General features: G+C 41.9%; 1 protein-coding gene and 1 long non-coding RNA gene across 11 annotated transcripts in view; one reads left to right on the forward strand and one right to left on the reverse strand.

Annotated features, from left to right (window-relative positions):
• IQSEC1 (IQ motif and Sec7 domain ArfGEF 1) overlaps nucleotides 1–27112 on the forward strand; it is an 830222-nt gene that overhangs the window by 656679 nt on the left and 146431 nt on the right. The gene's annotated exons all lie outside the window — the stretch shown is intronic.
• LOC130275789 (uncharacterized) overlaps nucleotides 1–27112 on the reverse strand; it is a 75292-nt gene that overhangs the window by 17077 nt on the left and 31103 nt on the right. For both annotated transcript variants that reach the window (XR_008844901.1, XR_008844900.1), the window contains exon 2: nucleotides 2874–3058. This is a non-coding gene — a long non-coding RNA (uncharacterized LOC130275789). The remainder of the gene's footprint in view (nucleotides 1–2873; nucleotides 3059–27112) is intronic.

Here is a 27112-nt window from a genome sequence, read left to right on the forward strand (position 1 = left end):
CAGTTGATATTTAAAAAAAAAAGTTTTTTCCTGGATAACCCCTTTAAGCTCTGACTGTTTTTCCTGTTTTCTTTTCTTACCTATATATGTAACAAATGTATTGGACCCACAAAATGTTTGATTGTGGAGGTTCAGGAACAGGAGTCATGTGTCTCCTGCTTTTAGCAGAGTTAGATACACTTGTGCAGTCCCTCCCCATCATAGTGAACAGAAGTATGATTTACCATATGAGACCCCCTCTTGATTAAAAGGTAAGTTATCACTGATCTAGGTGCAATGAGCTGGTCATGTACACTTATGTCATGTGCATTTAATAGCTTGGCCTAGATCATAACGTTCTCTGACTACTGAACTGTACCCAGGGGAGTGCAAAGGTGGCAGTCACAACCGAGGCCTGGTCCCCAAGAGAGCCCAAAGTTTCCTCTGCAGCAGAAAAAAAGTCTATTGCAAAGTTTGACCATATCATATATATATAGAGGTATACATGGATTGGCTGATACAGCTCATCCGTTCATAGTGTTAATGGGGGTTAACACTTAGGTTACTTTAGTAAGTAAGTGTCATACAGTAATGGACATGCTTACCAAGGATCTGTGCTTGTGTTGGTGGTAAATGGCCACGTCCTGTGTCCCCCATCCTGCTGCTGGCTTGTTTTTGGGAACTGGCTGCTTTCTGTTTCTGTGACCTCCCACAGGCTACAATCCTTTATTTAAAGGGCAGGTGGTGACATTCTTCACCCCACCCATTACAGCACAACCTGAAACACAAGCTGTGGATCCGTGTGATGATAAATGCACGCACTTGTATGGCGGTAACGTCATGAGGGGGCTGGCTTCACGCAACAGACAAAGCAGTCGTACAGCAAGCTGGGAAAGGTCCAAGACAACACTCATTTTGTAGGCTGCAGAAAATAAACTTCTGGCCAAAAGAAAGACAAAGAAATTTGATACCAGACACCAAACACAGGTAAGTGAAGGATATTAGTAACTAGACTAACTTTGCTGCCCCTGTCCTACATTCAAAGAACCAAAAGTCCCGTAATACCACTTTAATGTCCATGAAACTGAGTTGTCTCTTTAAGACATTATGGGGGGTATTTATCAATTTTGCCTGTTGAAAGTTTCTTTTTACCCTTTTTTTTTCACTTAGTTTTTTTCGTGGACGTGCACCAAATGTATCATTTGGTGCAAGTTGTTAGTAATTTTGGCTCAAATGTTGAAATCAGCTGTTCCCAGCGCCTTTTACACAGAACTTACCACCACAGAGGACGCGTATTTTACCCTGTAGAGCAGCCATTTCGGAGTCCCTCCTGCAGTATATCAGTAAGCGACATGAGTTATTTTCTTTTGTGGGGTTTATAGTCACCATGTGAAATGGATTTTATTTTCAACTTGAGTAGTTTTTTTTTTTTTTTGGTTACTTTAGTGCAGTGGTCTTCAACCTGCGGACCTCCAGATGTTGCAAAACTACAATTCCCAGCATGCCCGGACAGCCGTTGGCTGTCCGGGCATGCTGGGAGTTGTAGTTTTGCAACATCTGGAGGTCCGCAGGTTGGAGACCACTGCTTTAGTGCTTACCTTTCCTGAACCTGTGCGGCCATGTCCAATGTTGGCTCAACGGAGGGTGAAGGTTCCTCAGAGACAACTATGTCGCGGGATAGTATTGAGCAGCCCCGGAGGCGTCGCTACCTTCACAAAAAAAATGTTTAATGTATTTTGACCCCTTTACATTATCTGACATTGCTAAGTGTGTTTTCCATGTGCAAAATTTCTTGGTGGGGAATTGCGCAAAAAAAAAAAAAAAATTGCGCCAATGATCGATTGGCGCAAATGATGAATAACTGGCTAAAGTTAAAATCACACACAGGACCGTGTGATTTTGAGAAAGTTGTAAAAATGACAGTGGAGAAAATGCACCAAACTTTGGCGCAAAAAGACACTGCGCCAAAGCATTGCGCTAAAGTAACCTAAAAAAAAACCACATAAATCCTTTGATAAATACCCCCAATGACCATTAGGCTTGGCTTCAGCAAAGAGCATTGCTCACTTTGGTGGACCTAGCTTATCCGTGGTATCACATGAAAGGCTGCCAATGTCCAGCATTCTAGCCACAGTTTTGGTGGTCACCAAGCCAGATTCAGTTCAAAAGGGGTTGTCCTGATGAAGAACCAGGCTAAAGAATGCCATTACTCACCTTATAAAGTTTAAAGGGGTATTCCAGGCCAAAACTTTTTTTTATATATCAACTGGCTCCGGAAAGTTAAAGAGATTTGTAAATTACTTCTATTAAAAAATCTTAATCCTCCCAATAGTTATTAGCTTCTGAAGTTGAGTTGTTGTTTTCTGTCTAACTGCTCTCTGATGACTCACGTCCCGGGAGCTGTGCAGTTCCTATGGGGATATTCTCCCATCATGCTCAGCTCCCGGGACATGACATCATCATTGAGCAGTTAGACAGAAAACTTCAGAAGCTAATAACTATTGGAAGGATTAAGGTTTTTTAATAGAAGTAATTTACAAATCTGTTTAACTTTCCGGAGCCAGTTGAAATATATAAAAAAAGGTTTTGCCTGGAATACCCCTTTAAGGATAAAATCTGCATATGATTTTGCCTGTAGCTATATTGAGGCAGTGCACGGTATAGCATTTATACTGTTTAGCATTTTCTTCTTTACATTTCCTTTTTTTAAATTTTTTTTGTGACTTCAGGTTAAAATGTACTTGCGAGAAACAGATGTCACATAGAGCAATAAAATGCTGTGATATATGGTGGATGTGTCATAAAACTGCTATCCTTTCAATTTATGATGATATTCTATGATGGCTTTCATCGCGCCTTCTCCTCTCATTAAGAGATTGCTAGTTATTACTAACCTGTGATCCGGCATAGACTTTCTTTGACGTGTAAGTTGATGTGCAGTAATTACTCAAAGCCGCGCTTAATGCGATGCGTATAAAAACAAGCAGCGCCCGAGGCACTTGTGTACTGATGGATATTTCGGGATCCTGCAGAAACATTTCTCTGTCATTTCAGTGCACACCTTGAGATCTGGAAATAGCTGAAAATGGTTCAATTAAATTGGTTTAAGAATCATCCGAAATGCAGCAGAACCCACATAGTAAAAAGTGGCATTCATGGGTCACATGCAGTAGACATTATGTAATATTGTAAGGCCGGCTTTCCTTATACCAACTTATGAATAATCTAGACCCGTATTTCCTAACACAGGCGCCTCCAGCTGTTGCAAAACTACAACTCCCAGCATGCTTGGACTGGGGTTGCTTTGACTCGCTCAGTGTTTCCTAACTAGGGTACCTCCAGCTGTTGCAATGCTGGGCATGCTGGGAATTGTAGTTTTGCAACAGCTGGAGGCATCCTGGTTGGGAAACACTGAGCTAGTCAAGGACACCCCAGTCCAGGCATGCTGGGAGTTGTAGTTTTGATACAGCTGGAGGCATCCTGGTTGGGAAACACTGAGCTAGCAAAGCAACCCCAGTCCAGGCATTATCCTGCCATATAAAATTATGACCTCTAATCAGAATAGGCCAGTGTTTCCCAACTAAAGTCCTTCCAGCTGTTGCAAAACTACTTTGCAACAGCTGGAGGCACCCTAGTTGAAAAAGACTAAGCTAGTAAAAGCAATCCCCAGTCAAGGCATTCTGGAATTTCTAGTTTTGCAACAGCTGGAGCATCCTGGTTAGGAAACACTGAGCTAGTCAAGGCAACCCCAGTCCAGGCATGCTGGGAGTTGTAGTTTTGATACAGCTGGAGGCAGTGGCGTTGCGACCCGGGTGCGGGGGGTGCGGAGCGCACCGGGTGACACCAGCCTGGAGGGGTGACACCACGGCCGGCAGTGGTGATACACAATAATATCAGTGACTACAGGTGACTTCTCTATAGTCTTTCCTTATGCACCCCCTTCATCCATCAGCAGGATCATCCTCCTGTGAGTAGCACCCCCATCATCCATCAGCAGGATCATCCTCCTGGATGATGGGGGGTGCCTCTGGCAGGAGGATGATCCTCCTTATGTATGATGAGGGTGCTACTGATGAATTATGGGGGTGCTGCACCCCCATCATCCATCAGCAGATCATCCTCCGGGATGATGGGGGTGCTACTGGCAGGAGGATGCTCCTGCAGATGTAGCACCCCCATCATCCTGGCCGGAGCACCCTCATAATCCATTGGGAGGATCATCCTTCTGCCAGTAGCACCCCCACCATCCTGGATGATGGGGGTGCCACTGGCAGGAGGATGATCCTCCTTATGTATGATGAGGGTGCATAAGGAAAGACTATAGAGAAGTCACCTGTAGTCACTGATATTATTGTGGATTTTCCTCATTATGTCCCATCAGAGCTGTAGTCACTTAGTCACTTGTAAGTTCTGCAGTTGTGATGAGTAAAACTACAACTCCCAGCCAGGGCCGGTGCAAGGATTTCTGCCTACACAAGCGAAGCTCCATTTCGGGAATCTCGGTGGGCCGCAGCAATAAAACCAAGAGGGTGGAGTGGTGGCAGTGACCTCTGCTGTGCGGCGGCGGAGCGCACAGGTGGGGGTCTTAGTATAAAAAAAAAGTCTTCATTTTTCCGCCCCCATCAGCTGCGAGTCCATGCGCCCTCAAGCGGACGCATGGTTTGCCTTATGACAGCACCGGGCCTGCTCCCAGCATAACCTCACCACTGCTTAGGTCATACTGGGAGCTGTAGTTTTAATTGGTGAAACCTTTTTTAGCGCTTTCCCATTCTTTGGCAGTTGGTATATTTGATTATTATACTGGAATTTTTCACACTGCTCTACATCAGTGGCGCCTGTCACAACAGGCTAAAAACTTACTGGGGGGGGGGGTAGGTATGGGGTGACACCATTTTATATCGCACCGGGTGACACCAACCTTAGCAACGCCACTGGCTGGAGGCACCCTGATTGAAAAACACTGAGCTAGTCAAAGCCACCCCAGTCCTGGCATGCTAATAGTTGTAGTTTTGCAACAGCTTGAGGCACCTTAGCTGGGAAACACTGAGCTAGTCAAATTAACCCCAGCCCAAGCATGCCGGGATTTGTAGTTTTGCAACAGCTGGAGGCACCCTAGTTGAATAAGACTTAACTAGTCAAAGCAACCCCCAGTCCAGGCATGCTGGGAGTTGTAGTTTTGATACAGTTGGAGGCATCCTTATTGGAAAACACTGAGCTAGTCAAAGCTGCAACACATCGGGGACAAGGGTGGTGCTGTTTTTGGAAGAAATTATCTTGTTTTTTCTAATTCTGGATAGCCCAGTTTAGTTGCTCCATAAAGGCTCTTTGCTCTGGAAATCGGTCACGGTCTAAGATCACTGACTTCCCCAATATGTCTTTTTATTTTCTGTTTATATAGATAATATTGAAATGCTGATTTTGCTCCCTGGTGAATTAAAATCTGCTTCTGTTTTCTACTAAGTCTTTTTTTTTATGTATCTTTGCTGTGTCATGAAATACCAAACTTTTTAGCTACACTTAGTGAGGAAATGCCGAAAACAGTAAGTAATAAAGAATAGTTCCACTTGCGTGTTTGTTGCCTTTGATGTCATGTATAATACCGCCTACCATGCCTGCTGTGGAGGAACGGGTCACAGCTGCCACTGGGCCCCACCAGAACAGGGCAGTGACCTTTTTTTCCTGCACAATATTCCCCCCCATCAATGTATTCTTCAGAACGTCTCATATGTTACTGATAATGTGTCACCTAGATTTTTTTTCTTTATTAGACCCAAATACTGAAACCTTTTTTTCTCATCTGTGTCTATTTTTGTACATTATTATGGGAGCTGCCATCTTGCCTGATCTGTTTTAGCAGCATTTAGGCTAGGTTCAGACTACGGAATTTCTGCCTGCAATTCCGCTTGAAATTGCAGGCGGAAATTCCGCTTGCTAAAATGTATAGTGTAGTGAATGGGAATTTGTGAACAGAAAATCCGCTTGGAAATTTCCGCCTGAAGAATGGCGTTGCTCTTTCTTCAAGCAGAAATCCGCGTGGAACACATTGCAGTATATTGGAGACTGCAGTGTCCGCGCGGTCCTAGCCGCACTCGGAATCTCCGGGCGGACATTTTCTGCCCGGAGGTTCCGTAGTCTGAATCTAGCTTAGTGCAGGACCCCTGAACCATAAACAGCAATAGACAGGATCTGTACCATTCAGGTAAATTAGAGACCTTTTCAGAAGTCATTCGACTGGAAGGGGGAGGCTGATCTCTACTGTGAATGGTGGTGGATCCAGTGTTATCTACTGTGCTCTTGACAAGAAAGGCATTACCGGGAAATAATCTGTACAGAACAGGAAGTCTCAGTTTTGTTTTAGGCCTAGTGTGCAGAGTGGAAACTGCAAGATTTCAGGACTATTATTAAATATAGATAGAAAAATAGTAAATTATAAAAAAAATAAAAAAAAATTAAAAAAAAAATTCTTACAGTATATGGGTAACATAAAAATCTAATTTAAACAATAGGTTATTTTCTGATGACTTATTTTCTTTAAAGAGGAACTATGAAATGACCTCCACCCTAGTGAGCAACATTTCACAGTATTCATAAAGATAGTTGGGGAACTTTGTAAATTATTTATTATACTTATTTTGAAGTAGTTTTCAGCTATATGTTATGCTCTTTGTTATTCACGCCCAAAGTAAAAGCAGAAATTCAATTCTGCTTGGTCTTTCTTGGAATCTTCTTGTTTTACTGGAAATCTGCAAGCATCCGTGTAACTCTACAGCATCAATGTAAGGCAGTGTTTCCCAACCAGGGTGTCTCCAGGTGTTGCAAAACTACAACACCCAGCATGCCTGGACAGCCAGAGGCTGTCCAGGCATGCTGGGAGTTGTAGTTCTGCAACATCTGGAGGCACCCTGGTTGGGAAACACTGCTGTAAGGGTATTTTCACACGGGGTAGGTATCCATCTGCTTGTCTATTTGGATTTTGCGGGGGAAGAAGTAAAGTGAAGTAGATGAGACTTTCAACAAATCTAATCCACACGCTGCAGAAAAAAATCCACGTGGAAACCGACCTGCACTACAGCTTTATGTTGCCAAGACATTGCAGATTTGTTGCAGATTTTCCTCTTTAGGGTGCGTTCACACGCTATTTGTTTTTGCGGGTTTTCCGCTGCGTATTTGAAAAGGGGCGGGCTCTTCTCGGCTGTCCACAGCAGATTTTCCACGGAGGAATTTATGCTGCGGAAAATCCGCCGCAAGCCCCAATGAAGTCAGTAGGGACTGCGGCAGATTTTCCGCAGCGTAAATTTTGCAGCGGAAAATCTGCTGCAGACAGCCAAGAAGAGCCCGCCCCTTTCAAATACGCAGCGGAAAACCAGCAAAAACAAATAGAGTGTGAACGCACCCTTAGGGTCTATTCACGCGTATAATATCCTGCACATATTTGATGTGCAGGATTTGAAGCTACATTGAAGTCTGCAGCATGAAATCTGCAGCTTCAAAATCCTGTGCAACAAATATGCCCAGGATGCGGTGTATGTGTATACCTGCATAGATTTATATTCTGCGCAGATTTGTTGCGCAGGATTTTCTGCTGCAGATTTCAATCTAAACTAAATGACTGAGCACAGCTTCTAATCTGCAGTTACAAATCCTGCGCATCAAATCTGCGCTGGATCCTGTATGTGTGAACGTACCCTTAGGGTATGTTCACACGGGTGTGTTTTGCTGCATATTTTTGTGCAGATTTTGTTGCAGATTTTCAGCCGCTTATTTTCTAGAGATTTTATTTTCTGCTGCTAATTTTTTTCTGGTAAGTCAATGATAAAATAGTCAGCAGAAAATAAGCAGCTGAGAATAAACATCAGTACATAAAAAGCAGCATATCAGCTGCAGAAAATGTGCAGCAAAATCCGCCCATGTGAACACACTCTTTAGCTCACATGTGAATATTTTCTGCTGCAGATTTTGCTGCCCATTGACCCATTGACTGTCAATGGGCAGCAAAATCTGCTGCAGCAAAAATAAGGACATGTGTATTGACCCACTAAATAACTCAATAGCATGTTCATCTCATCAACAGGATACGCCATATTGTTGCTTATATAATAGAGTTCACACGTGACTAGTAAATCTCCGTAAGTATACATCCTGTACGTGTACTAACAGCTATAGAAATACAGACACTGTATATATATGTATAGCATAGCCTGCAGCCTAATACCGTGACTCACTATAGTCACCTGCGTTCTGTGGATCACAAACTTTAATATTCTGAGCTATTACTTGGACTGAGATGTTTACACTTATGAAGGTGAACATTTTGTTGCCTTTGGCACATTCTGGTGCTGTTTGTGACGGAGATGGAGATTTTTTTTCATGTAATGCTCTGTCCTACCTACTTAACCTACATACCTTTTGAAAATGTTACTTTATCCATTACGTTGTAGCAGCAACTAGGTCTGCTGTAATGTATTGCCATTCATTTCTGTGGCTTCCATCTTGCTATATTTACCCTTCCTCAATCTTTTGACTGCTTCTCTATGTTTTCTGATACTTATACAGTAGATGAAGGTCGAGGCATTTGTCATTACATGGTTAGGAATAGCAAAGTTGAGGGTCTTGATGAGTCACTTGATGGCTGGGGCTAGTTTAAAGGGGTACTCTGCCCCTAGACATCTTATCCCCTATCCAAAGATGTCTGATTGCGAGGGTCCCGCCGCTGGGGACCCCTGCGATCTTGGCTGCAGCACCCCCAGTCATCTGGTGCACGAAGCGAACTTCTCTCCGAGCCGGATGACTGGCGATGCGGGGCCGGAGGCTCGTGACGTCACGACCACGTCCCCTCAACCGTCACGCCCCCTCCTCTAGACCTGCATTCAGGGGCGTGACCATGACATCATGAGGGGGTGTGGCCGGGCTGCACCTAACACTCTAAACGAACGGCGGGCGCAGCAGGGAGATCAGACATATTATCCCTTAATTTCCTACTACACTTAGTTATAGTATATTGCTAGAATAATCCATAACTTTATTTATTGATGAGGGTCCAATCTCCCTAGAAAGCAACAGCCACAACAGCTATGCTTTATCTTTTTTGAGGGTCCCATTAATTTAAGATCCCATTGATCTTTGCCTGATAGGAACTACACATTTTCCTGGGTAGATGGCCAGTATTTTTTTTTTTTTCATATTCTATAAAATGAATCCTTGAATCGCATAATCAAAGTATCACATGACTTGTAATGAGGAAAACACCACAGAAAAAAACAACAAAAAACATAGGTGCTAAAACACACTTCTTTTAAAAAAAATGTGAAGGAGATCTTATAGTAAAGAAAATGTAGGACCACCTTGGTATATATGTCATTTATAATCACTAGGCCCAGTCTTGTTAACTTCAGATGAGTGCGGCCATGACACTCGCAGCTTGTTGCAACAATCCAGGGATTTATTCTTTCTGCCATATTTACAGACAGAAGACATTTTTCCCTTTATATTGTGCCGTCGGTATCTGTCTTGTAGGGAGCTTTTGCCTTCTTCTGGATCAACACCGTAGGGTTATAGGTTGGACTTTATAGACCTGTCTTTTTTTCAACCTTATAAATTATGCAAACTGTGTAATATTCTGCCACTTCAACTATACTAAAGGTTAGAGAGGCTTTCGCCCCACTTTTTGGCATCCACTGTTAACAAAGTGCAGTCACAAAATGTGCACAGGTTGTGACACACAATTTGATTGTCTGCATCTGATATCACACTGGTGAGGTCATCCTTCAGCACCTCCTTACAAAACAGTCATAACATGTGTTCACCAATGTTCTATGTTAATGATAACCTTCCAGGATTACAGATATTTGCACGCGTAACCAAGATTCCAATGTAATGCATAAGTACAAGGCATGTGATGTAACAAGACTGCTGATGGTTGTTAACAGGTTAAATGGCATTTGTGCCAATGATTGTATGAGGGAACGTGACTGTCTGGGCGAGAAAGGGGTTAACACGCTGTGTAGCTTAACCAGTTTTGAGGAAGTACACAGCCTAGAGTCAGCTAGACATATAGAAATCCCTGAACTTCTCACATCTCCATAATGCTACATTGCTCGTAGTCCTGGGAATTCAGCGTGGCGGTGTCCTCTTCCTGCATAGGTAATGAGATTTCTCTAATTTACTAAGCACAATTGGCTACTATGGTACATGGGGAAGTGGATCTGCGGAGGTGTTCTGTAGGTGGCACTTCTAATCCGAGTCCTGCGATGGAAGTTTTTAGACAAATTTTGTTGAGTCCTATATGCGAAAACCCAGGGATTCCTCCACCGCAGATTGTTGCGTATTATCTATTTCTGGAATTAAATCATTTGGTGTCGATATATTAGGTTTTGTAGACGCTTGAGACACAAAGCACAGTTTAATTCCATTAAGTAACCATCCTCGTGAAGGAAAGACTCATTTAATTCCATTAAGTCACGTGTCACATCATCTGTTATGTACAGTTCAGCTGCAATCTCTTAAGCCTCAGACTATGTCTTGCAAGGATGAGAAGGCCTTTGACCTTGCAATAAGGTTGCCTAATGTCCGCAATCACCATAGAGATGGGGAATTACCCTGCTCGTAGTGGACGGGCGGTCGAGCAGGAAGAAAGCTATACGGTTCAGCCCATCTCCACAATGTGCTGAGCCGTACTGTACGGTATATCTTGCATGTTGCTCGACAATGAGGGACTGACCTAGCTGCATCCTCCTCTACAAGCACAAAGCTTTGTTTTTTTCCCTGTGTCATTACGGAGTATCCACTGCAAAGTGACACAGGCGACGCTCCACCTGGACGGCAGATCCTCTCTCTTTGTCGCCTGTCTTTGCAAGGATGGAGTGAGAGGTAGGTGACTGATGCAGTGCAGGACACTGTGCCGCAGGAGACACAATGATTTAGCAGGGCAGTTTAGCAGCAGTGAGCGTCTGCAATGTCTGCTGTTTTGCATGTTGTGAAGGAGACTCCTCTGTATCAATGCGGAGTATTGTTATTCATCCATTAACCCTTGTCTGACTGCTTGAGAAACCCCAACAAGTAAAGCTTTGCGATATCCAAGAAGTGTATTTGGTGTGCATACATTGAAACAAAAAGAAATCCTGATTCGTACCTTATCTCTTGAGACCCCCAGTGTATTGGGCCTATTGCTTTATGACTGTGAAGGTTCTTTCTGAATTGTCATGATTGTACTAGGGAAATCTTAACAGCTCATCCCTGGGGATTTTTGTATTATTACAGATTTGTTATAGGTTTATTATGATCATAGCAATATTGATAGTTCTTACACTGTGTATTGCGATGTAATAATATCTTTGTTATCTGTACTTGTGTTTTGTTACGCCTCAGTGATATTTCTATGGAGAACACATTTGTGATAGTTGTGTTACGCTTAGTGTTGTTGGAGGTTTATACTGGGCAGTAACGTAAGTCTTTAAAAGTAAAAGTCCCTTTAATAGTAACATTGTTTGTCATATTCCATAGAATGTTCCTTGTGTCCTAAAACATACTGGGGTAGTAATCTCATCAATGTGCTTCGTCATATCCCCCTACAGAGATATTGCATAAGCCATTCAGTATTTTATAGCTCTTCATTATGTTACGTTATAATGCAAATTTGAGCCCCATGTATGAAGTTTTTAAAGTAATTTCACAGATGCCACATTGCAACAGATGCAGATTTATTATACAGACAGCACTAGTGCCCTTTTCTTAAGCTTATACAGGCCAGGACCACAGTGGGTATTCCAGCTTCGTAGAGAGCCTATCAACCATGGTTGGATTAAAGTTGATGGATGCCATGATGAATGCCTAACTCAATGGGGTTGTCCAGGCATTGATGGGCTATCTTTAGTCATTAGTTTGGTGGGGGTCTACCTTTGAGAACACCACCGATCAGCTGTAAGAATGAACTGTGCCACTCATTCATTGTGAACCAGGCACAGCTCCAAATTTTTAACAGGGGTTGTGCTTGGAAATTCAGTTCAGTACAGCTTTATTGCATTAAGAGGTATAGGACTAACTGCAGTACCAACAACAAATTGAGCCCTCTGACACATGTGAAGGTTATCTGTTATACTAACTGCAGTGCCAGGCATATGTCCTACTAAAAGAGCTGTGCCTGGCAAACAATGAAGAGGAGCCAATGCCAACTGTCGAGGGCACCAGTAGTTAATAGAATAGAAAAATATTAAAATAGAAAATGTTCCAATAGAATTATCTGAGACCTCTGATAGACAATGTACTCCCTGGGACTTAAGGACCCAGGGCGTACCTGAACGCTTGTGGGAATTCCGGTGCTTTCCAAAAGCCAAATTTGACTCCTTCTCTTCAGAGCATTGTAGTGCCCCCGCAGTGCACTTGACGTCCACACATGGTGTATTTCCATACTCAAAAGAGATGGGGTTACAAATTTTGGGGGGCATTTTCTCCCATTACCCTTTGTAAAAATTGTAAATTTGGGGAAAAAACTACTTTAGTGAAAAAAAATTGTCATTTACTCATCAGACTTTAACAATAAGTCATCAAACACTTGTGGGGTGTTAAGGCTCACTGGACCCCTTGTTACGTGCCTAGAGGGGTGTAGTTGTGTAGTTACCAAAATAGTATGCCATGTGTTTGTTTGTTTTTTTGCTGTTCTGGCACCATAGGGGCTTCCTAAATGCAACATGTGCCCCAAAAACCATTTCAGAAAAATTCACTCTCGAAAATCCCATTGTCTCTCCTTCCCTTCTGAGCCCTCTAGTGCACCCACAGAGCACTTTACATCCACATATGAGGTATTTCCTTACTCGAGAGAAATTGGGTTACAAATTTTGGGGGGCTTTTTCTCCTATTAGCCGTTGTAAAAATTCAAAAACTGGGTCTACAAGAACATACGAGTGTAAAAAATAAAGATTTTGAATTTTCTCCTTCACTGCTATTCCTGTGAAACACCTAAAGGGTTAACAGTCTTTCTGAATGTCATTTTAAATACTTTGAGGGGTGCAGTTTCTATAATGGGGTCATTTATGGGGTATTTCTAATATGAAGGCCCTTCAAATCCTTCAAATCCACTGGTCCCTGAAATATTCCGATTTTGAAAATGTTGTGAAAAATTAGAAAATTGCTGCTGAACTTTGAAGCCCTCTGATGTTTTCCAAAAGTAAAAACATGTCAACTTTATGATGCCAACATTAAAGGAGTACTCCAGCGTGTATTTTTCTCATTTTATCCGGGCTGCAAAATAAAAGAAAACACACTTTCTCTTACCTGCGAACGAGCCCCGGGAGCTCCGGTACACTCCGGTACAGGTGTTCGGTCCCCGGGCTGTATTCTTCTTACTTCCTGTTAGCCCGGCACGTCACACAGAGCTTCAGCCTATCACCAGCCAAGGCGGGACATCGCTGTGGCCGGTGATAGGCTGAAGCTCCTTATGATGTGCCGGGCTAACAGGAAGTAAGAAGCAAACAGCCCGGGGACCGAACACCTGTACCGGAGTGTACCAGAGCTCCGGGGGCTCGTTGGCAGGTAAGATAAAGTGTGTTTTCTTTTATTTTGCAGCCTGGACGGGATAAAATGAGAAAAGTGCGTGCTGGACTACTCCTTTAAGTAGACATATTTTATATTGCAAGCAGAGAGCTTTAAAGTTAGAAAAATGCTACATTTTCTAATTTTTCATGAAATTTTTGATTTTTTCACCAAGATGAATGCAAGTATTGACGAAAATTTACCACAAACATAAAGTAGTATATGTCATGAAAAACATTCTGGGAATCAGAATGATTAGGAAAAGCATCCCAGAGTTATTAATGCTTGAAGTGACAGTGGTCAGATGTGCAAAAAATGCTCTGGTCATTAAGGTCATCATTGGCTGTGTCCTTAAGGGGTTATTGTTCCCACCTTTTCCAACCTGGTTTATACTGATTCATCATGACATTTCTTCTACCTCATTATAAACCATGGAAGTATTCCTAATATTTTTCCAAACTTTGGATTTGTTCACAACACTTTATATATCATGTAATTTGTTGGGTTATTACTAAAAGCATTAATGTTGAAAGGGAAACTTATAGCAACGTCACCTGCACTGACCTGCTGGTACTGCCTGATAATGCCGATCACAATGATCTTTATCTTTTTAGTAAAAATCCAGATTTGTAAATTAGATGCTTTATAGCACTCAATGGCCCTCATTTACTAAGAAAATCGGGTTGTAAGTCTATGTTGCTTTCTTACCCGATTGCTTTTTTCCCCTGATATTTATTATTATGTCGCATCCTGTTTGTCACATGTGGGTTTTGTTGGTTTTGGTTTCCAACTCCTCTGAGCTGTCGGGAAAAAATCCACAGCAATTCAACAAATTCGGGTTGGAAACCTTTATAAATACGTGGGAAAGCTCAGAAATGTCGGGCTACGCCCCTTTTTCGGGTTTGGGAGAATCCACATCGGGTCTGTCGGGAAAAAATGTTGCATCGTGTCGCAGACTGGCGCATGATGTCTGCGACATGGCGCAGACAAAGATGCGACAAAAAAAGCCGACAAAAGAGGTCGGGTTTAGAATAGTAAATGAGGGCCAATGTGTTCCCTAGCCCCTTGGTGCACTAGTACTCCTTCCTGGCCAGTTCCTGATGCTTGCCCGCTCATAAATATCTTCTACTTCTACATGCTGAGATCCCACGCATGCACAGTGATAATGTGGACTGGCCGTGCTGGAGACGTGAGTGCACACGTGCGGACAGTGCCAGCAGGTTAAACTTTGTGGAAAAAATATTTATGAAAATTTGAATTAATATTTGCCCTAATAGTAAAAATAATGGTGGGGTTATATCTTCGGAAGGTGAACCCTCTGATTTAATCTAACCTATCTGGGGTGTCCCGACTCTTCCCTGAGTTGATATTGGGGGGATAAAGGAAGGGAAATGTTCAGTATTTCACCACGTCCAATTCAATTGTTTCTCATGGGAGATTAGTGGTGTCTGGCAGAAGCTTATTTCCCTCTTTTCAGTAAGAACATATGCACAGTAGTAGCCCAAGCCCAGTTTATGTGTTTTTGTGGGTATGAGGGATCAGGAGTAATAGCTGTTAACCTAGCTATCTAAACTAAACCAGCTATCTAATATATATGGTCAGATCTACACTGCCAACCTGTTATCCTATAAACAAGCAAGGTCACTGATGGCAAAAGTAAGTGATCCTCTAATCATATTAAGCCTGGAAAAGTATTGATCTGTGAGAATAGTGATTTGAGTCGTGCTCCTTTCGGTTCAGGTGTGGGTTTGATCTGCTCTGCCTTATCAGAAAGCAATTTGGTTGACTGCTGAAAACAAAAGTATTCTGTTCAATTGCGACTTGGTGAGATCAAAAGAGATTCCACAGGATGTCAGAGGAAGAGATTTGATGCTAATAAGACTTGAGAGCTTTATAAAAGGGTTTCTAAGACTTGGGCCTCCATCATTCCATACCGAAAGCAATAAAATTGATTCATGACTTTCAATTCTCGCCAAACAATTTTAGGGAGGAATAATTGGTAAGTTTCACATACATGTAACCTATGTGTCAACCATAGGAAAAAAAGGACTTCATTGGATGACACTACTGCCTACACTAATGTAAATTTTACTAAATGTCACCGCAGAACTATTGGGACAATTATCTTTGGTCAAAGTCCTATGGACAGATGAGACAAAAATGTATAATTTTTTAGTGATGACAGGTTATTGCACTATTACTTTGGTTGGAAAAAGACACATGTCCATCAAGTTCAACCAAGGTAGGAGAGAAGATGTGGATGAAGGTAAGGGGTGTCGACAAGAATTCTATACTTCCACATATGCTTTATTTTGCTCTAAGACATCGTTGAGCTAGTTTTGAAGACAGTATGGCTGGAAAGGGACACACTGTACCCTGTCCACTTCCTGTTGTTAAGCATGATGGAAGTAGAATGTCTCCGGGCTGCTTTGCTGTCCATGGGCCTGGACAACTTGCAGTAATAAAGGGGTCAATTTAAAGTTGTATCAGAAACTATGACAGAGTTGTTTTTTTGGGGATCTAAGGGTGGATTCACGCACATGGCAGAATTTATTGCAGAAATTTTTATTCAGGTTTTTTCCGCAACTATGACATGGACATCTGCAAGGCCCATTCAGATAATTGGGACATTTTCTGCTACAAAACTTGTTTCATAGGAGTCCACCTTAACGAAGAAACTTGGTCACTTACATATGGAGCAGTGTAAAGTTGCAAAAGCAATAAGTATCATTACAAAATATCTCATATTTTAGTAAAATTTTCCAAGTCTTGCATAAAAATTTTGTCTGATGGTAAATTTCTCTTGTTTACTGGTGATCTCCAAGTATATTTTCCGTCATCTGTAGTTTCATCATTACATTTCCATATGTCATGCTACAGCATATGGACCATTCAGGACCCTACTGTGTATGGAAAACAACTGACAAAGAACAATTTCCACTCTGGAGGACCCAGCCATTCATTTTAAAGAGTACCTGTCATCAAACTATATTTTCTAAACTAACTCAGATTATATTACCTAACTACTCCTAACACCCCTCTTGCCCTTAAAAAAATGTCTGAGCTTTAAAAATCTGTGTATCATACCTTTCCCCTTGCTCACATAGTGTGAGCTCCCGGCAGGAGAATGTGGCCGTTTCCCAGCAGGCGCGACGTCACTGAAGCCTGCAAGGGCTGTGCCTCGCCATGCCCCGCACGCCCTTCCTGAGTTTGGTCTCCTGCCAGGCCGGCAGGGGACCAAACTAACTGTTTGATGTGCAGCAGGGAACAGAATAGAGCCACCAAGTGCCCATTTTTTCAATCACATTAAAAACATATAAATGTTGAGAATTTTAACAGGAAGTAAAAAGCAAAGTGTCTTATAATTACATAAGGAGCAATATATTAAAAGTTTGGTGACAGGTACTCTATAAAGCATACCACAGATCACACTCTGGTGGCAGGATATCTGTTTAACCCCTTAAGGACCAGGGTTTTTTCCGTTTTTGCATTTTTGTTTTCAATCACTTTCAATTTTGCACCTAAAAATCCATATGATTGCTTATTTTTTGCGCCACCAATTCTACTTTGTAATGACGTCAGTCATTTTGCCCAAAAATCTACGGTGAAACGGAAAAAAAAATCATTGTGCGACAAAATTGAAAAAAAAAACGCAGTTTTGTAACTTTTGGGGGCTTCCGTTTCTACGTAGTACATTTTTCGGTAAAAATGACACCTTATCTTTATTCTGTAGGTCCATACGATTAAAATGATACCCTACTTATATAAAAAAGTTATAGGGGTCAGAAGATGACAATTTTAAACGTATATGTTACGCCGAGCGCTCCGGGTCCCCGCTCCTCCCCGGAGCGCTCGCAGCATCCTCTCATTCGCAGCGCCCCGGTCAGACCTGCTGACCGGGTGCGCTGCAATATCACTCCCAGCCGGGATGCGATTCGCGACGCGGGAGGCGCCCGCTCGCGATGAAAAATGATATAAAAAGTGACCAAAAATGCACTATTTTGGACTTTGGAATTTTTTTGCGCGTACGCCATTGACCGAGCGGTTTAATTAATGATATATTTTTATAATTCGGACATTTCCACACGCGGTGATACCATATATGTTTATTTTTATTTACGCTGTGTTTTTTTTTTATTGGAAAAGGGGGGTGATTCAAACTTTTAATAGGGGAGGAGTTAAATGATCTTTATTCACTTTTTTTTTTCACTTTTTTTTTGCAGTGTTATAGGTCCCATAGGTTCCAGTCACCCCCTTCTAACTTCTACGATTCCAACAACTGGAAGATGTCCATTATAGATGTGCCACTACAGGACAATAAAAATTAGAAAAAGGCAAATTCTTTCCAATTAGTCAGAAAATACATTTGTCCAGCCAAAAAATACTTATGTATATCCAGAAAGTCTATCCCTCCATTTTTTTTTTGTCTGACCCAAAAAAAATTCAGTTTGGTTCTTGTTCTCTTTCTACTCCAAATCTGTGAGTTGAAAATTGAAATAATTTTTTTAAACAACTTCATCTCACATCAAATTGGTGCACACCCAAATACATACAGGATCTTTGGCAACAAAACTGACTTGAATAATATAATTGTTTCCCCTTTTGTTAAATTTAGGTTATTCCATGTATTCACCTTCTTTTTCTATATCCTTTACTACTTTTACAGTGTTTAACTGATAATATCTTCTCGTCTCTCTAGATATATAAATTCCTAAGTACCGGTATTTAAACTTTTCTCCATTATTTATTACCTTTAATCCATATATTTGCCCTATATTTCCATCTTCTATTGGCATAAGAACCGATTTCGATCAATTGATTGCTAATCCTGAAAAATGACCATAGTTACTTATCTCTATTACTCTTAACAATGATTTTTTTGGATCCTCAAGAAACAACAAAACATCATCCGCATACAATGTTATTTTGTCCCCTCCTCCCCCTGCTCCAAATCCTACAATTTTTCCAGTACATCAGCTTAATTATTTTAATCAAATCTCCTCCCATACCATACTTTTCCAGCACCCCCCAAAGGAAGTCCCACTCCACCCTGTCAAACATTTTAACCGTGTCCAAAGACAGGATAGAGTGGGACCCCCTACCTTCCCCTAGCTGTATATTCGTTAGTACTCTATGAATATTATGTTTTGTGGTTCTTCTAGGCATAACCCACATTGGTATTTATTAATCCTGGTATAATTTTCGGAATTGTGTTGGCCAAAGCTTTTGCTACAATTTTAATATCTGTATTCAACAGTGATATAGGTCTATACGATTCAATCTCCTTTTTTTTAAATCTGGTTTTAGCAATAATATTATATTAGCCTCACTCATTGACTTTGGCAATACCCTTCTTCAAGGAAGCTATTTATAACTTAACTAGAGCTGGAATAAGAATCTCTCCATATCTTCTATGAATTTCAAATTTGTATTTATGTTGAAATGTATGGCTGACTGCAGCTTCCCTCTGGTGAGACCATATGTTTATGTTAATAGATACTAGCATGACGAAAGTCCTTTAACATAGATGAGAGGTTGTCCGCTACAGATGTTACTATTGTATTAGGTGTGAGATCAAATGAATATATGATCAAAATGTAAATAGGCTACACAAGGAAACAAAGGATAAAGTAACAAAGTAAAAAAAGCTATTTTGTATTTCAGTTGATGTAACCGTCTGTAATGTGTATGCCAGGCTCAACCGGATGTTCTGCATTAGTTTTACATCGTGACGGAGGGAGGTTTTACACTGGAGGCATGGGCGTTGGGTATCTCTTCTTACTCTGGGCCTTTTTATTAAGTTATTTATTTTTATTTTTGTAATGCCCCACAGGAAGTAAGTCTCATGTATTTCAGTACCAAAAATTTTTTTTACAGATTGAAGTGATGAAAGGAGAGCGACCCCTCATACCTGCTCCTGATCTCGCACCTTTGTCATGACTCAAAATTACAGTTTCCAGACAGCGCAGACAGTAAATAATTCATATTATGGGCTAATTAGACGCCTCTTTGAAGTTCCATTTCTCACTAGACCCTAATGTAAAGAATATTTTTTCCGTACCTTTGATTTTCCTACCATAGACTAACAGCATGGTGGAAGATCCAAACCTTGACGTTCCTTGGATGTCCGTGTTATGTATTTTACCATGTGCTATTTTTTATTTTTTTGTTTATTTCAGGTAAACCTGATGGATTTAGTAAGGCTATGAAAAATCTTAGTTATCCTTAGCAGTTTTCCAACACTGTTTCTTTCTTTGAGAGCAGCACTTGACTTTTTTAGACTGCATCTGGAATTGATCTACCTTTTCAAGAGTATTAAAACCAAATAGTGGGGTTGTTATTGATTCTTCATGCATAGTATTTTAGTGTTTTTCACTGCCTATTGTCTTGCTGAAAAATGCAATATGTGTGGAGAACCAATGGGCCACATTAAAGGAGTAGCGCAGTGAAAAAGAACTATAGGGGATAAGTTATGGATCGCAGGGGGGTCCCAGCTGAACGGGGTCCCGGCAGTCTGCTGGAAGCGGCCGTTCCAACCCCCGCAGGAAGCTGCGGCAGACACGCCCCCTCCATGTATCTCTACGGGATACATGGAGGGGGCGTTTCAGCCACCACTCCATGCGGGGGTCAGCACACCCCCTTCCAGCAGACTGCTGGGGCCCTATTCAGGAGATTGCGGAGATATCCTTTGGATAGGGGATGTTATCTTTCACTACAGAACTCCTGATTTATATTTTATATAGAGGTACTGCCATTTTAAAGATCCTGTCAAAAAGTCCCATTAGAATAGTGTATATTGCAGATGTACCAGTAACAAGGGCACACTTACACCCGATAAATAGCCTACTGAGCTACTGGTTGACTAGTGAGTGGTTGTTCTTTGAAGGAGTTATCCAGCCTTACAAAACTGATGGCCTATTCTATTGGATTGGTCCTCTATCTTAGTTATATACTATATTAGTCTTATATTTATGAACATCACTTGAATAAAGGCCTCCAGCTCGACTTCAATAGCTAAAACCTCAATATCTTATTTGATCAAAATAAAAGGTCTGTATACAAACTAACGCGTTTCAGACACCAGTCATCCTTATTCATGGCTTAACATATGTATGGCAAACATATCATGATAACTCTTCTGGGTAAGGGCACCCTTCATATATTGCAGGATCTCCATGTGCTACATCTATGTCCGCCGGACTCTGTGCACAGTAATAGGAGAAAAGCTTCTAATCAGTGGGGCAGGGCAGGGTGAGTCAGCTACTTGAATACAGAGAACGTCTTCCTCATAATGCAATTCAAGCTTCAACTAATAAAATGTACATTTCTAAGAAAAAAACAACAACATATAACAGATACAATGCTGAATTCAGCATGTCTGTCAGTGCCTTATGTGGCTCTCAGCTAGGACAGCATTAATGTAGTGACATTTTCCCTTTAAGAATGAATGACTATGGCCGGGATTTACAGTGCGCTTTCCAGTTGCCTATTATAATGATGTATGGATGAATCTTTATGTAGAAACAATAGGAGCAAAAAAGTGCATGCTTGATTCTTCACATTTCGTTAGATTGCACCTCCATAGAATTTTATGTGAATTGATCACACATACAAAGCTGACAATAATGGCCTCCTGTCTATACGTAGCCGCTCTGTACACAGGGTCAATTGGCATTGGGAAATGGAAAGCAATTGAAAAATAACAATAAAAAGCATTTGCAGAGCCATAGAGCAGATTCTCGGAGATGCACTTAGAAAACAGGTATGTTTGTTAGTTATTCGCAAGAGATTGATTGACTATTTCAGACATATTGTGAACCGAAAATGTCAGATCAAAGTGAGCACAATGCAGATAAATGATCCTGGGCCTGGGCCGCTTCTCTTTGTTTCTGGGACATAATGAGACTGTTATTTCAGCTGTTACCTACAGTCTCTGACCATTGTATAGAGGATAATCCCCCTGCTGCAGAGAGTGTGCTGCTCACAAGGCCGAGAGGTATATCGGATCGCACTGGTTATTTCTCAAATACGTTCTTTATCAAGTGGTCAAACCCCCCTCCCCCCCCCAAAAAAAAACTTCAATGAGTCGGTGTTTCATTGGGAATCTATACTAGCCCCTCATGCAAGCTCAAATGGTTCATAAGGATAGTTCTATAAGGATAGTAAGTCACAAGACCATGTCTGCTGTATCATCCGTAAAGACGTCACCTCCTTCAGTTGGCCGCCATGGTCATGTGACATGTCACCAGTATAGACAACACGTCAACACTGTGTCAAAAATAAAAGGGGCCCCCAACTTACATTTTCCCCACCATTTTTTATAGGCCAAACAGCTCAACCTAACACCAGAGTAGTGCACACAACCTAGTATATCAGTACAGGGGTCCCTCAAGTTACAATATTAACTGGTTCCAGGACGACCATTGTATGTTGAAACCATTGTATGTTGAGACCATAACTCTATGGAAAACCTGGTAATTGGTTCTGAAGCCACAAAATTTCATAAATAGGAAAAAGTGAGGATTAAAGAAAAATAAGTAGATAACTGATAGAGATAAAGCATATAAAAGTAAGAAAGTAAGAAAGAGCTGCTGGGAGCTGTAAATCACTGTCTATGTCAGTGTTTCCCAACCAGGGTGACTCCAGCTGTTTCAAAACTACAACTCCCAGCATGCCCGGACAGCCAGGGTGCCTCCAGCTGTTGCAAAACTACAACTCCCAGCATGCCCGGACAGCCAACGGCTGTCCGGACATGCTGGGAGTTGTAGTTTTGCAACAGCTGGGGGCACCCTGGTTCGGAAACAATGGTTTATGTAGAGGACAGGAGCTTCTTCAGGGTCCTATACAGTACACACAGTGTCCCAAATGGAGCCGCCCATACTCGGTGTCCAAAGGAGAAGCTAACCCTGGCACAGGTGGGTAGTAGTACAGAACTTGTAGTACCTCCCTGTACTGTAGGGGGCGCTACCAGACAGCCAGTCAGTGCATACACTTCAGTAATAGAGGTGATTTACCAGTAAAATGACCATTCTGATTGGTCAGTTCCTCCAGTTGTGACAGGTTTCACAGAGCTGGACTGTCTGTAGCATTGTATGTTGAGTCTGGTTTCAAGTTACAATGGTCCAGAAACAAACATTGTATGTTGAAACTATTGTATGTTGAGGCCATTGTAAGTTGAGGGATCACTGTATTGCACTTTATGTGATCTATCACACATAGAATACCATTCTAAGAAAACCAATACATTTAACGTATATGTTCTTTTAACTGGATACTATTGTATTGACATGTCAAAAGTTTTGTTTGGAGGGGTCTGTGTGTTCAGGAGAATGAGCCGGGAGCTGCTCTATGTCATATAGTTGAGACACGCTTATACAGTGGTCCCTCAACATACGATGGTAATCCGTTCCAAATGAACCATCGTTTGTTGAAACCATCGTATGTTGAGGGATCCGTGCAATGTAAAGAATAGGACAGTGGTCTACAACCTGTGGACCGCCAGATGTTGCAAAACTACAACACCCAGCATTCTGGGTGTTGTAGTTTTGCAACATCTGGAGATCCACAGGTTGTAGACCACTGGTATAGGAAGTTGTACTCACCTGTCCCCGCCGCTTCGGACCGTCACCGCTGCCCGGGATGTCACCGTCCATCGCTGTCGCCGCGTCCCCGTGGTGTCCCCGACGTTCCGGAAAGGCCTCTGCTTCCCCGGCATCCTCGCTCTCCATCGCCGCCATAACGTCGCTACGCACGCCGCTCCTATTGGATGACGGGACGGCGTGCGCAGCGACGTGATGATGACGATGGAGAGCGCCGAAGATGGAGGGGATCCCGAAGAGGACGCGCCGAAGCCCCAAGGACAGGTAAGTGATCTTCAGCGGACCACACGGGGCACCGTAAATGGCTATCCGGTGGCAGCTGAAGCAGTCTGCGCTGCCGGATAGCCATTTATGCAATGGCCCCGACATAAAAAAGCATCGTATGTTGATGCTGCCTTCAACATGTGATGGTCTCTGAGAAGCCATCGCATGTTGAAATTATCGGATGTCGGGGCCATCGTAGGTCAAGGGGGGTCACTGTAGACATACATTGTGAGTTTGCCTCGATCTCGTGACATGGAGCCAGGAGAGAATGGGCAGAGTGCAAACTTCCCCCGACTTGTTCTCCTACGGTGGAGGTCTGAACACTCAGACCAAACGATTGTGGCCATTAAAATAGTGTACACTTTTTTTTTCTTCTTTTTTGCAGTATATTGATATATGTCGGTCATATGGAGACCAAATGACACCCTATTGGGGATACAATGTAGATAAAGGAAGGGTCTGGCTAACTGTATAACTTTGTATCCCCCTGTTGTAATTAAAAAACCCATAATGCATCTGCCCTAAAAAGAAAGGTTTATCTAGAGCAGTGGTCCCCAAACTGTGGCCCTCCAGATGTTGCAAAACTACAATTCCCAGCATGCCTGGACAGCCAACGGCTGTCCAGGCATGCTGGGAGTTGTAGTTTTGCAACATCTGGAGGGCCACAGTTTGGGGACCACTGATCTAGAGTAAGGTAAAAAAAAACCATAATGCATCTCCCCTAAAAATAAATAATATCTAGAGTAGTGTGCATGCTAAAAGCATATGACAAAGCAGATAAATATAACCTAAATAGGACCCCAAAAGATAGTGGGATCTTGTGAAGTTCAGTAGATTTCACATTTTTATTTTTGCTATGAAGCAGACAACAAATATGTTAAAGTGGTACTCCAGTGGGATTTTTTTTTTTTAAATCAACTGGTGCCAGAAAATGAAACAGATTTGTAAATTACTTCTATTTAAAAAAAAAAAAAACGTAATCCTTCCAGTACTTATCAGCTGCTGTATACTACAGAGGAAGTTATTTTCTTTTTTAATTTCTTTTCTGTTTGACCACAGTGCTCTCTGCTGACACCTCTGTCCATGTCAGGAACTGTCCAGAGCTGGATAGGTTTGCTATGGGGATTTGCTCCTACTCTGGACAGTTCCTGACATGGACAGATGTGTCAGCAGAGAGCACTGTGGTCAGACAGAAAAGAAATTCAATAAGAAAAGAACTTTCTCTGGAGCATATAGCAGCTAATAAGTACTGGAAGGATTACGATTTTTATATAGAAGTCTTTCTCTGGCAACGTCCGTATCACGCTTGAACGCACTTCATCAGGGTCTGATGAAGCGCATTCAATTGTGATATGGACCGTTGCCGAGGTTCCCCCGAAGCACCCGTCCACCCTCCCGACCCTCTTACCGCTTACCCCGAAATGAAGCAATAAAGATAATGAAGGCATCTTAAATATGGTATGTGCTCCGTTGTTTCTTCATACCTTTTGAAGTCGATCTGTCTATATGGAACTGTCATATGCGTGAGCACTACCTAGCATTGCCTGAAGGGGAAGTCTGTGCACACAGGTGCTCAAAACTTGGAAGTTGATCACGGCAGGATATCTATTTGTCTGGCGGTGCCGGTGTATACACCTTGCTACATTGTGGTAACCAATAGGATGAGGAACAGCTGCTATGCCCAGGGTCCCAGGAGAAGAGATGATCACTGTGATCTGAGGAAGGGGGTGGCTCCCCCGAAACGCGTCATCCTTATCTTTTATTGTTTTATGCTTTCAAATAAACCACTCCAGTGTTTTGAAATGTCTCTGGTTTGGACTTCAATTCTTACTGGACACAGCAGCGCCACTTAAAGGGTCGTTTTTTCCTCTACCTTCATCATCATATATCACAAAATCATCATATATCACTACTGTCTTTGTGGCTTGAATACCTGTGGACTGGATCCAGGCCTACGAGGATTTTCTTCTTCCTCTCATTTTCCATTAGAGCCTATTGTTGACATTGCGGTTTTAACAAGAATTGGCCCGAATGTACTTCCTTACAACATCGGCTTGGACAGAACTGAACTAGTTGATCACCCCGGTTTTCTATTTTGGCCAAGGAGCACATGATAAATAACTTGTGAAATGACCTGTCCTTGCAGAGCACTGATAATGCGATATTTCCCTAGCCAGCACTTCTGCAGCCTGTACATGTGCTCTAAGCTGCTGCTCAGCATTTCCTCCTCTTCCAGATAATAACACAGTCATTGCTTCCTCATTTCCTCTCAGCTGCTGCCAGCTCTTCAAAAAAAAAATATATATATATATTTTCCAGAATACATCCCGTTCTGGGGCATCTGCCAGTATGCAGCCGCACACCACATAGCTTGAGGTTTAGGTGGCCAAAGTGGCATCTTCTGCATTTCAGTGGTTTCTGTGGGAATGTGTGGGTGTCTGTACAATGTAACGTGCCTACTGATTCCATTGGTACTGAATTATATCAGATATTTAAAGGGGTTATCCAGGAAAAAACTTTTTTTTTTATATATCAACTGGCTCCAGAAAGTTAAACAGATTTGTAAATTACTTCTATTAAAAAATATTAATCCTTTCAGTACTTATGAGCTGCTGAAGTTGAGTTGTTCTTTTCTGTCTAAGTGCTCTCTGATGACACGTGTCTCGGGAAACGCCCAGTTTAGAAGCAAATCCCCATAGCAAACCTCTTCTAAACTGGGCGTTTCCTGAGACAGGTGTAATCAGAGAGCACTTAGACAGAAAAGAACAACCTTAACTTCAGAAGCTCATAAGTACTGAAAGGATTAAGATTTTTTTAATAGAAGTAATTTACAAATCTGTTTAACTTTCTGGAGCCAGTTGATATATATAAAAAAGTTTTTTCCTGGAATACCCCTTTAAATAGTTCTATATAGTAAGTTCTGTAGCCTTCAAGTTACCCCTGCTCCCTGTAGTAGTTACAGTACCTCTTTATATGAAATAAAGAGGGACATTGTAATCCGGAATATGGTGAAAAACTATTTATTGTATTTAAGAAATAAATACCAGTGCCAGTGCCAATAGTGCAAAGTAAATTTTAAAGGGGTATTCTAGGAAAAAACTTTTTTTTATATATCAACTGGCTCCGGAAAGTTAAACAGATTTGTAAATTACTTCTAGTAAAAAAAAAAAAAAATCTTAATCCTTTCAGTACTTATGAGCTGCTGAAGTTGAGCTGTTCTTTTCTGTCTAAGTGCTCTCCGATGACACGTGTCTCGGGAACCGCCCAGTTTAGAAGTAAATCCCCATAGCAAACCTCTTCTACTCTGTGCAGTTCCTGAGACAGGCAGAGATATCAGCAGAGAGCACTGTTGCCAGACAGAAAAGGACAACTCAACTTCAGCAGCTGATAATTATTGAAAGGATTAAGATTTTTTAATAGAAGTTATTTACAAATCTGTTTAACTTTCTGGAGCCAGTTGATATAAGAAAAATAAAGTTTTTTCCTGGAATACCCCTTTAAAGTGCCAGCAGTGCTTGTACCAGCCTTACAGCCCCTTAAAAAGCATCTAAGATTGATGGCCTATCCCAGTGTTTTCCAACCAGGGTGCCTCCAGCTGTTGCCAAACTACAACTTCCAGCATGCCTGGACAGCCTTGATGGCCTATCCCAGTGTTTCCTAACCAGGGTGCCTCCAGCTGTTGCCTAACTACAACTTCCAGCATGCCCGGACAGCCGAAGGCTACTGGGAGTTGTAGTTTGGCAACA

Source organism: Hyla sarda, chromosome 6 (assembly GCF_029499605.1).
Source record: "Hyla sarda isolate aHylSar1 chromosome 6, aHylSar1.hap1, whole genome shotgun sequence".
NCBI lineage: Eukaryota > Metazoa > Chordata > Amphibia > Anura > Hylidae > Hyla > Hyla sarda.